Genomic DNA, 12,051 nt, shown 5'->3' with positions numbered 1-12,051 from the left:
CCTGAGGAGGATGGCAACTCCAGCCGACTTACAGTCGCCACCACGGGCCGTGGGACCACTGGCTGGCCAGATGGTTGTGAGACCTAGAGGGAGCAAAGCACACTCCTGCAACATATACACGTCGGCGACCTGCGAGGCAAGGAAAGTTAGTATCGTCTGACACCTAGTCCCATCCCTAATGTTCCTAACATTGATGGAAAAAAGGTAAAGATTTGCCATCATGTAAGAGAAAGAAATAGGTTAGCGGAAATGATACAGTTTAGTTGTGGTCAGAACCTATGCGAGTAGGAGTCGCCCAGCCGCCACCCCCCTCCCTCAATGGCCTGTGGTGTGCCTTGGCCTTACCAGGTCAGTATGCCTAAAAGGGGGCATACTCTGATTGTGATGAAAAGAATGAAAAGAATGACTGGATGAAGAGTGGGGAATGGGTGGGCGGGGGACGTCCGAACCAGCCGACGTGATGCCTGTGTGAGCCGAACCGCTTAAGAAGGTACCGGCTCCTCCCACAAATCCAGGCTAGCCAACAGCTAGCCTTCAAACTTGTGGTCAGAACCTATGCGAGTAGGAGTCGCCCAGGCGCCACCCCCCTCCCTCAATGGCCTGTGGTGTGCCTTGGCCTTACCAGGTCAGTATGCCTAAAAGGCAACTGATAAGGGAAGGACTGGCCTGACCTGTTACTCAGCCAACTTGCTGAAAGCTCGGACCAGCTCTGCCTGTGGCTCCGGGATGTATCGGACAAAGCATCCCGAACTCCAGCGCCCCAAGTGTTTGATGATGTGCGCTGGGACCCCCTGCTTGGAAGCCGCGGATGCTGCCCCGATGCGGAAGGAATGCCCCGAGAATTGTGCAGGATTCAACCCTATGTTGGTCAACAGGATGCGGATGTGCTTGACAAACTGGCTGGATGTCAGCGGACCGATGGGAAATGGGACTAAGGGGTCAGTGGAGATGTGGAGACTAAGAGCCAGAAAGAGATTGTCCAAGACTGTTACTGGACACCATGCGTTCGTGGTCTGGAAGAACTTGACTAAGTGGCCGGGACCCACCTGCCTGGTTTTATCGTGAGGCAACTGAAAGCTACTACCCACCTTGACTAAATCTCCCTTGCGGAGAGCCACCGCCCCCTGTCTAGCCTGTGTCACCTCCCCTGGTCTCAAAAACCCGTAGAATGCTAAATATATAGCTGATTTAATCACTAGACTGGGAAGGACTCCGAATGGTGACAGTGAAAGAACTACCGACAGTCTGCGAAATATGTCCCCTGTGATAGGCCGACGGATCGACTTGACCGTGACCTGACTCTTCTGTATACCCCTGAGGACGGCTTTGATTGGGTGAGCCGCAAATATGGAAGGTCTGTCCGACTCTTGAAGTGCCAAAAAATGCTGCACCCCCGCCAAATATAGCCTTATCGTATTGTAGGATAGGGCCAGAACTGAGTGACAGTACGACACAAAGGCCACCATGTACTTGACCTGACCAGTGTCACCCCTAGGACACGTCAGCTGAAACTTGGAGAAAACCACCCACGCTCGGTGGTACGCCCTCAACGTACTGGCCGACAACGATTTTGTAATGAGCAAACTGGTGACCACCATCAGAGATTCTAATCCAATACCAGCAGCCGCCAGTCTGGTACCGGGGTGCCCACTGAGTCCGCTTCTGGATTCTGTAAGAAAAAGTGTGAAAAATCAAAACGAGACAAAGCATCGGCTGCGACATTGCTCACCCCATCCAAAAACAGGGTGTGAAAATGAAACCCCTGCTCCAGAGCTATCCAGGTCAATCTGCGGATGAAAGACATGATGAGTAAAGATTTGGATCTGCCCTTGTTTATGATCTCTGCAGTCGCCATGTTGTCAGTGTGGAAAACCACCGTGTGACCCGACCACCTGTGCTCCCAAACTATAGCAGCTGCTACGATAGGATAGATCTCAAACAATGCCGACGTCTGAGAAAACCCGGCATCTGTAGTACCTCCGTGGGCCATGAGCCGGCCAACCAATGTGAGCCAAATATGGCAGCGAAACCTACCGAGGCTGCCGCATCGGAAAATATGTGTGGGGAATCGATGGTGTCCCTCGGAATGAACATGGAAATGCCATTCCACCCACTGAGAAATCTGTCCCACATGAGCAGATCTGCCCGGGCGTTGGCATTAAGATGAACTGATGCGTCCAAATCACTGGTGTAACGGACCGTTTCAGCAGACAAGGGGTTAAAATCCGTTTAGGCGATAAGCCCCTTTCTGAGAGACCGGCACAGCTACTGCAGGACACCAAATTCCCGAACTGGATACAAAGTAGCACTCCAAACTGGAACCTCACGAATAGCTGCTAGCAGACGAACAGGAATCAGCTTACACCTCTGGCAATCGGTCCTCTAACAGCATACAGTGAATCCCCCCAATAACGAGACAAGGCTCCGTGTTGAGGGTCAAGCAGTGGTCTGACTGTACTTCACGTACAGCCTCTTTTATTCATAAACCACAAACATAGTACTGCCCACAGGGGTTTGAAATACAACCAATCAGTAATTAACAACACATACAATGTAACTACAGCAACCAATCGTTCACGCCCCCAGAGGACCAGAATGAAGAATGTGACATAGGACAACATATCCCCACAATGCATCATGGTCTCCTCCCCTCTGTCTGGAGACAACCTAAGGAGCAATCCAATATTCTCTCAGAACAAAGGGAGATCGCCAATACACATGTGCAGACAATAGAACAGACATCACCATTTAAACACACAATGGGACAATGGCACAATAGAAACACACCCGCATATTCCTCCCAAGCTGACAAGTTACACTTATTATAAATTGTTACAACTTTGTGAGTTTACATTGGCCATACATATAACTTACATTAATTCAAACAGTATAACGTGGGGACAAACCTATCCAAAATTCACTTGAATAGGTTCAGGGGTTTAAAAGTTAGTATATGGCCCATAATCCAGGGGCAAGAGGCCAGCAGCCAGTCCTCTCCAAAACCCAGTGGCGAGGTTGGTTTCGCCACAACTGGTTTCTTGCAGTAAGACTAACAATCTTGAAATAAACTATCTACCCTGAGGAATGATCCTCATGGCAAAGTTTAACATGCCCAACAGAGACTGTAACTCTCTCTTGGTGCAAACCTGAGAAATGACCAAGGAGCAGACACCTGACTTGATCCTGTCGAGTTTCTCTTGGGGCAGACTAGCCGACATCTCGCGTGAATTTAACCTCTTAAGGACCTAGGACGTACCGGTACGCCCAATTCCCCACGTACCGGTACGTCCTGACTTAAAATCGGAATTTCGGCGCCGCAGGGGTTAATCGGAACGGGATTTCGGCTGAAATCATTCAGCCGGCATCCCGTAACAATGCATCCCGTATCGGCGATCGCAGAAAACCGCAGGTCAATTCAGACCTGCGGTTTTCTGCGTTTCCGGTCCATTCGGGGGTCCTGTGACCCGATGAACCGGAAAAAGACTGCGATCGGTGGCGTAATTATACACCACCTATCGCAGTCCGAGGATTTGAAGAGGCGGTGCTGGCTCTGGTGCTGAATGCCGCTGTCCAGGGTGCTGATTGGTGCAGGGGAGAGAGGCGCGAGATTCAAACTTCCTGCGCTCCTCTCTCCCCTCCTCTTCCTGTCCAGCACCCTGACCGTGCAGCATCGTCCAGCACCAGCTCCTGTGTCCCCCTATTTGGAATCCATCACCCTCCTGCACCCATCGCCACCCAGGTAGGTTAGGGTCAGTGAGGGAGAGGCACCGTTAGGCAGGGAAAGAAGGGAAAAGTAAGTTAGGAAAAAAAAAAAAAAAAAAGTACTTTTATTCCAAACTTCCAAACTTCCATCTAACCCTAACCCAGACCCCCCCTGCCACTTGCACACACACGCACACCTACACGCACACACACCCATGGCCCGCCGGATGTTCTCGGCCGAGGAGGCATACGCCCAGATTGCCTCCGACTCTGAGAGCCCCAGTGAGGATGAGGATGACCCCACGTTCCTTTTATCATCCGCATCCTCCTCATCATCATCTGATGACGATGAGCCACCAAGGCGGCGGAGACGCCGCCAGGCGGAGCCAGGGGCCCCACATGCTAGGGATCCTGTGGCCCACCCTAGTACGAGCCGCCCTGGGGTTCGTACTGGTTTCCCGGCCCACCAAATAAGTCCACCGGAGCCCCCTGCCGATGAACTTACAGTAGCTGGTGTCCCCCAGTGGACTTTGAGCCTGAGATTCCGGATTTTGCTGGCAATCCTGGAATCCAGATTCCCACAGTGGGGTTTACTGAAATAGACTATTTTAGTTTTTTTTTCAGTAACTCACTGGTGAATTTGATGGTGGAGCAGACGAATCTGTACGCCCAACAGTTCGTAACTCAAAACCCAGGCTCAGTTTTGGCTAGACCCGGTGGCTGGACGCCGGTCAGTGCAGCCGAAATGAGGACATTTTGGGGCCCCGTGCTGCATATGGGTCTAGTCCAAAAACCCAGTGTCAGGCAATACTGGAGTGGGGACGTCCTATACCAGACCCCACTGTACAGTATGGTCATGATACGTCACCGGTTTGAGGCCATCCGGAAATGTCTGCATTATTCCGATAATGCAGCATGTCCCCCCCGAAGTGATCCTGCCTATGACCGGCTGTATAAGATACGGCCGGTCATCGATCACTTTGGGGCCACATTTCAGCAGGCCTATGTACCTGGAAGGGAGGTCGCGGTTGATGAGTCTCTCGTTGCGTTCAAGGGGAGACTCAGTTTCCGCCAATATATTCCCACAAAGCGGGCGAGGTATGGCGTGAAGCTATACAAAATTTGTGAGAGTGCCTCAGGGTACACTTACAAATTTTGTGTGTACGAGGGGCGAGATTCCCGTATTGAACCCCCAGAATGTCCCCCCACTCTGGGTGTTAGCGAGAAACTCGTGTGGGACCTTATGTACCCACTGCTGGATAAGGGTTACCACCTGTACGTGGATAACTTTTATACCAGCATTCCCTTGTTCAGGTCCCTTGCGCCAGATCCACGTTCGCTTGTGGGACCGTGCGGAAAAATCAACGCGGCCTCCCTGCCTACCCCCTCCAGGTACCTATCCCCAGGGGTGAGACCCGTGCACTTACCAGTGGAAACCTGTTGCTGGTCAGGTATAAGGACAAGAGGGATGTCCTTATGCTGTCCACAATCCACGGTAACAGCACCACCCCAGTCCCTGTGCGAGGTACCGCGGCAACGGTCCTCAAGCCCGATTGTATCGTCGACTACAATCGGTATATGGGAGGAGTTGATCTCTCTGATCAAGTCCTCACGCCATATAACGCCATGCGCAAAACCCGGGCATGGTACAAAAAAGTTGCGGTCTACTTGGTACAGGTTGCCATGTACAACTCTTTTGTACTATCCCGAAGCGCTGGCAGCACAGGGACATTCCTCCAGTTCTATGAGGCAGTCCTCAAGGACCTGATCTTTTCGGACCGGGAAAGAGCAGGCCGGAGTACCTCGGGAATTGGAGGCGCCCGGATCGTCCCTGGCCAACACTTTCCAGGTGTGGTCCCCCATACTGGAAAGAAGGGACGAACCCCAAAAAAGTGCAGAGTGTGTCACAAGAGGGGGATACGGAAGGACACCACTACTCAATGTGACACTTGCCACGATCATCCGGGCCTCTGCATTATCAATTGCTTCAGGGAGTATCACACTTCCATGGAGTACTAAATTTTTATAATCCTCAACAGTCCACTAGAGAACATAAAATACTATGGCTCTCAGACTTTGGAGACACGGAAACAATTTTTCTTTCCCCAAAAAATATTAGTTTTAGTGCAGGCATCCTCAAACTGCGGCCCTCCAGATGTTGTAAAACTATAACTCCCAGCATGCCCAGAACCTACAGCCATCAGCAGGGCATGGTGGGAATTGTAGTTTTACAACATCTGGAGGGCCGCAGTTTTAGGATGCCTGCTTAGTGTCTCCAAAGACTCAGAGCCATACATATTGGGCATCGTCGCGTGCGTAAAAGTCGTCGCTATAAAAATAACTTTTGACCAAACGCCTCGGATGAACGGTGTTAAAAATATAAAATAAAAACTGTGCCAAAACACCCATTTTTGGGCAAAATTTCAATTTGAATCCATTTTGCCGGTAATAAAGCAAGGGTTAAGAGCCAAACAAAACTAAATATTTATTGCCCCGATTCTGTAGTTTGCAGAAACACCCCATATGTGGTCGTAAATGGTTATATAGCCGCACGGCAGGGCATAGAACGAAGGGAACTCCATATGGTTTCTGTAAGGCAGATTTTGATGGACAGTTTTTTTTTTGACACCATGTCCCATTAGAAGCCCCCCCTGATGTAGTCTAGACTAGAAACTCCAAAAAAGTGACCCCATCTAAGAAACTACACCCCTCAAGGTATTCAAAAGTTACTTTACAAACTATGTTAACCCTTTAGGTTTTCCACAAAACCAAATAGTGAATGTAGAAACAATTTTAGAATTTAATTTTTTTGTTACATTGCCTCAAAAAAGAGTAATATAGAGCAACCAAAAATCTAATTTACCCCAAAAATAGTCCCAAAACAACAACCACCTTATCCTGTAGTTTCCTAGATGGGGTCACTTTTATGGAGTTTCTACTCTAGGGGTGCATCAGGGGGCTTGAAAGGGTACATGGTGTAAATAAACCAGTCCAGCAAAATCTGCCTTCCAAAAACCATATGACGTTCCCCTTCTTCTATGTCCTGCCGTTTAGCCAAATAGTAGTTTACGACCACATATGGGGTGTTTTTGCAAACTACAGAATCAGGGCAACTCATTTTGAGTGTTGTTTGGCAGTTAACCCTTGTTTTACTCCTGGAAAAAATTGATTATATTGGAAAATTTTCCAAAAAATAGAAATTTCAAAATTGTTTCTCCATCTGCCATTAACTCTTGTGGAACACCTAAAGGGTTAACAAAGTTTGTAAACCCAGTTTTGAATACCTTGAGGGGTGTACTTTCTTAGATGGAGTCACTTTTTTGAAATTTCTATTCTAGGGGTGCAACAGGGGGCTTCAAATGGGACATGGTATAAACAAAACCAGTCCTGCCAAATCTGCCTTCCAAAACCCATATGGTGTTCCCCTCCTTCTATGTGCTACCGTTCGGCCAAACAGTAGTTTACGACCACATATGGGGTGTTTTTGCAAACTACAGAATCAGGGCAACCCATTTTGAGTGTTGTTTGGCAGTTAACCTTTGTTTTACTCCTGGAAAAAATGGATTATATTGGAAAATTTTCTAAAAAATAGAAATTTCAAAATTGTTTCTCCATCTGCCATTAGCTCTTTTGGAAGACCTAAATGGTTCATAAAGTTTGAAAAAACAGTTTTGAATACCTTGAGGGGTGTAGTTTCTAGAATGGGGTCATTTTTGGGAGGTTTCTATTATCTAAGCCTCACAATATGACTTCAAACCTGAACTGGTCCATAAAAAGTGGGATTTTGAAGATTTCTGAAAAATTTCAAATTTGCTTCTAAACTTCTAAGCCTTGTAACATCCCCAAAAAATAAAATATCATTCCCAAAATGCTAAAAACATGAAGTAGACATATGGGGAATGTAAAGTCATCACAATTTTTGGGGGTATTACTATGTATTACAGAAGTAGAGAAACTGAAACTTTAAAATTTGCTAATTTTTCAAAATTTTTGGTACAAATTGTATTTTTTTATGCAAAAAAATTAACTTTTTTGACCCAATTTTAGCAGTGTCATGAAGTACAATATGTGACGAAAAAACAATCTCAGAACGGCCTGGATAAGTCAAAGCGTTTTAAAGTTATGAGCACTTAAAGTGACACTGGTCAGATTTGCAAAAAATGGTCTGGTCCTTAAGGTGAAAATGAGCCCGGTCCTTAAGGGGTTAAGGAGATCCCTAAAAACGTGATAGCTTGCGCAGGCCCTTCTGTTTTGTGGTCAGCCACTGGAATGTTTAACTCCTTGAAAACTTGCAAAAGAACTTGCAAGTCAACAGGCGCCTGTGAGGGGCTTTCAATCAACAGAAAATCGTCAAGGTGATGAAGGATGTTCTGGCAACCCCGTACTTCCAATAGAATCCACTCCAGCGCCTGCGCTAACTTGTCAAACAGACTGGGGCTGCTTTTGGAACCAAACGTCAATTTGGTGGCAAAATAATATACATCTCTCCATTTGATACCATACCACTGCCAAAGAGGTGGGCTAATGGGCAGCAATTTGAACGCATCAGATATATCTGCTTTGGACAGCCAAGCACCCTTGCCTGTCTGGAGAATGACCTGGATAGCCTGGTCCACAGAAGTATATTTCAAAGAAAATTCCTCTGACGGAATCAACGAATTGAGACTTGGGACGTGAGAAGAATGAGGAGCAGACAAATCATAAATCAATCGAAATTTATTCGAATATTTGCCCTGCACCACCCCCACCGGGCTCACCCTCCATGTGTGAAAAGGAGGGGACTGAAAAGGACCTATGACGAAGCCCTTATCCAGCTCACTCCCCAACAGTTCGTCCACCAGACCAGCATGTTTGGAAGCAGACTGAAGATTAGGGCATTCAAAAGTCTGCTGTGGCAAGGTGATGAGCCCAGTGTGGAACCCCCGGGAAAACCCTTCCACCAGGAATGAACGGAACGGCTGAACCGGGTGAAACCGCAGTAGCTGGTCTAATAGCTCCACGTCCACCCGGCTCAGTCATGCCGACTTCAAGGTGCAGACCGTGACCGGATGTGCCCTGAAACACGTGGCACAGACGTGCAATAACCTACACTAGCTGTAGTTGCAAATGGCATAATTAAAATTGTTGCACAGCTGTGCTTTCCCTAAGAAGTGAATTGGTCTCCCTAGTTTGTCATACTGAGTTGACTGCTGACTAGGACCCGGGTTGGTCACTCCTCTGGAAGTACTGGGAACAGCTGTAAGGTCAGCCAATGGACACCAAGTGGTAGTATGGGCAGGAGACTGACATGTGGCGCACACCGGGGATTTCAAACTGGCGAAGTGCCTGCAAAACAGCTCCATGTCAATGTTGCTCCAGTTTGTGACTACCTGAAACTGGGCCCAAATGGCTGCCGCTTTGGCCGAGAAGGACCTATGATAGTCATAGAATGCTGAACCCCCATACTTGTGTGCCAAATCCACCTCCCTGTAAAGGTAAGTGTCCAGCTCTTCTCTTCTGTGGGGGCTGGCGGAACACAACACGTCTCTGAACAGACTGAAGGCCAGGACGAATTCAGCCAGTGACAGTTTGCGACTGAGCCTGGGGTCCTTGGTTTTGAGCACCACCGACACCTCGCTACAGCCAAAGGATTTATTTTCCACTATGTCATGGGATGTTATTAACAAGGAAGCCAGGTTGACATCCTTGCCCTCCAAAATATCCCTCTTGATGCTAGGCCTAACAAAATAAACTGGCGCCACTGAAGGTACCCCCCCCCCCCCCGCCCGCCCTGTGACAGGTTGGTTGTTGGTAATAAAGTAGGCGTAGTACCTGCCACCACAGCCGGAGGTGCCGCGATACTGGCTGGCCCGACTATTGGGGGGGGTCACGACGCTGCTCCATCACCTCCATCCGGGTTTGTAAATCCTGGATGGAATTCGTGAGCGTGTTGTATGTATCTGCACCAACGAGGTGTTGATGGAAGTGTTGTCACTATCCGTAGCAGGCCTGTCCGGTGGTGTACCGGGAAAAAGTAATCTGAACAGTTCCGCCTTTCTGGCTGTAGCCGCGAACGGAATGCCTCTCCCTAGAAGTTCGGCCGTCAGTTTAGGCACTGTCCACGACCTAAGTGATGGAATGCTACCATGTTCGGACCCTCTGCCTGGAGATGGAGGCAAGGACGCAAATTCCTCAATATCAGAAGGCTGAGACATGACCACTGAAACAACCAAAACAGAAACAACTTGTTAACCCTGCGACCTGCTGCCTGCAAGCCGGCAGACAAAATGACAGACTAGAAACCCCCCCTTCCTCCCCCGTAGCGTGATACGAATGAACGAGAAGCCGACGAGGCTGACAGGACGTATGTTAGTCGTTTCCACTGACGTATGAAGCGAGCCCGAGTTTTTAAAATCTGCGACGTTACAGAATCAATTAAAAGTGAATACTGCGGGCTAATGAACCTACAGACGTGGTAGGTGATGTATATAAGAATAGGAATTGTGGAAAACAGACCGTATGACGTATGACACTAGTCTACGAGATATGAGACAACGTGTGCCTGACTGCCGTGCGAGAGCGTGGTTGTACTAGCGAATGAACCTATCCTAGCGGTGTATGCATGAAGTTTTGTGGAAAAGGTGTTATATTTATATTTATTTTTTTCTTTATTTTTAAAAATATATATATATTTTTTTTTCTGAGCAGACGTGAGCCAGATGTGTGGCAATGCTGCCCCCTAGTGCTATGTCCAGAATTGCATGTGAGAGATCGCAAGATGAGGAGAGGCGATCCTCCAGCACACCTCCCCCTGCCTCGCTCCCTCCTACCCTCCCTCACCTTCCCACACTTAGTAAAACAAACCAGCGATCCTGAAAGTAAGTCCTTAAAGATTCTGGCAGGATGAAGAGTTACCACCCGGCGTCTGTAAGCTCCGTCTCGTGGGGCGCTTGATGATGACGTCATTGACCCGGAAGTAGCGCGGACGTCCGAACCAGCCGACGTGATGCCTGTGTGAGCCGAACCGCTTAAGAAGGTCTGGCTCCTCCCACAAATCCAGGCTAGCCAACAGCTAGCCTTCAAACTTACCACTCCGGACTTCCGGCGGCTTTTCTTCTTCTTGCCCGCTGTCTGTGAGTGGCCTCTGAAACAGCTGGAACTAGGCTTCGATCTCGGCTATGGTTTTCTGGAGTTTTTGTGGATCGGTGTTTGCCCCGCTGGCCACTATATCCTCTATGTCAGTCTCGTCGAGGGTTTCGGTCGTCTGGGGGTTTTGCTGATCGGGGGCCTCATTGGTGACCACCTGTTCCTCTGCCTGCTGCTCCATTTCTTCTTCTTTGTCGGGCAGGGGATCTTTCACCGCCTCGATCATCTTTTTCCTGGAGTGGTCAGCAACGGGGCTGTCCCTTTCCTTACTCTTCCCCTTCCTTTGGTTGACACCTGGGGACGAGAGAGCAGGATATTTCTCCTCAAAGGAGGCTGCAGCAGCTGGAGGAGCGGTTAGTGCTACTGCAGTGGTGGTAATGGGGAGGGTTGGGCTGGGGGCGGTGGAAGGCACCAGGTCTGAAGAATCCTTGTTCAGGCGGACGATGACAGACCACTTGCCGGTTCAGAAGCCATTTCCGTCCAAGATTTGGGTGGGTTCCCTCACCACGGTGCAGAAGCGCTTCAGGTAGGTGACTATGTCTTTGCCTGGGATGTGTGGGTTCCACATGGACACAGTCACTCTCCTCTCTTCCTTCTGGACACACATCTTGACTCATGTCCGGCACTTTACCGTCCACTTCCTTTAGCTTCAGGACGACCGTCTACCTCAGGCATCCTCAAACTGCGGCCCTCCAGCTGTTGCAAAACTACAACTCCCAGCATGCCCGAACAGCCTACAGGTATCAGCCTACAGCAGGGCATTGTGGGAGTTGTAGTTTTACAACAGCTGGAGGGCCGCAGTTTGAGGATGCCTGGTCTACCTCATCCATGGCTCCAGAGGTGGGGAGCCAGGCTTCTTGCCTGCCTGTTGCCTGGGAGGAACGGGTGCCACCGGGTCAGAAGCCTGTGACATGGAGGCTGAAGCGTCCTGGTGGGTTTCCTCCGTGGCTTTTCCTCGTTCTTGATCTGTGTTGTTCTTCTTGTTATTGTTGGTTTTGGGAGGCTTGGAGGTTGAGGAGGAGGCCATGGCTTCTTCCTTCTTTCTGCCTTCCTCTCCCTGGAGAATCCTCGCAATCCACTGGAGAATCCCCTTTGCCACAGGGGGCGGGGCTATGCAGATCTTCTCCTTGCTGGGTGGAGCTTCTTCCGGGGAAGGTCTTCGGCAAGCTTCTTTTCCTCATCGGGGTTCCCCAGTGCCAAAGTCTTCAGGCCGTAGTCTTCAAT

At 49.2% G+C, this 12,051-nt stretch overlaps 1 pseudogene; it reads right to left on the bottom strand.

The window, feature by feature from the left end:
• Positions 1 to 674: 674 nt before the first annotated feature.
• Positions 675 to 10,647, bottom strand: LOC121005807 (annotated as a pseudogene).
• Positions 10,648 to 12,051: the final 1,404 nt, after the last annotated feature.

The sequence above is a fragment of the Bufo bufo genome, chromosome 6, assembly GCF_905171765.1.
Source record: "Bufo bufo chromosome 6, aBufBuf1.1, whole genome shotgun sequence".
NCBI lineage: Eukaryota > Metazoa > Chordata > Amphibia > Anura > Bufonidae > Bufo > Bufo bufo.
Note: the sequence above shows the minus strand (reverse complement) of the source record. Positions and strands in the feature narration are given on the sequence as shown.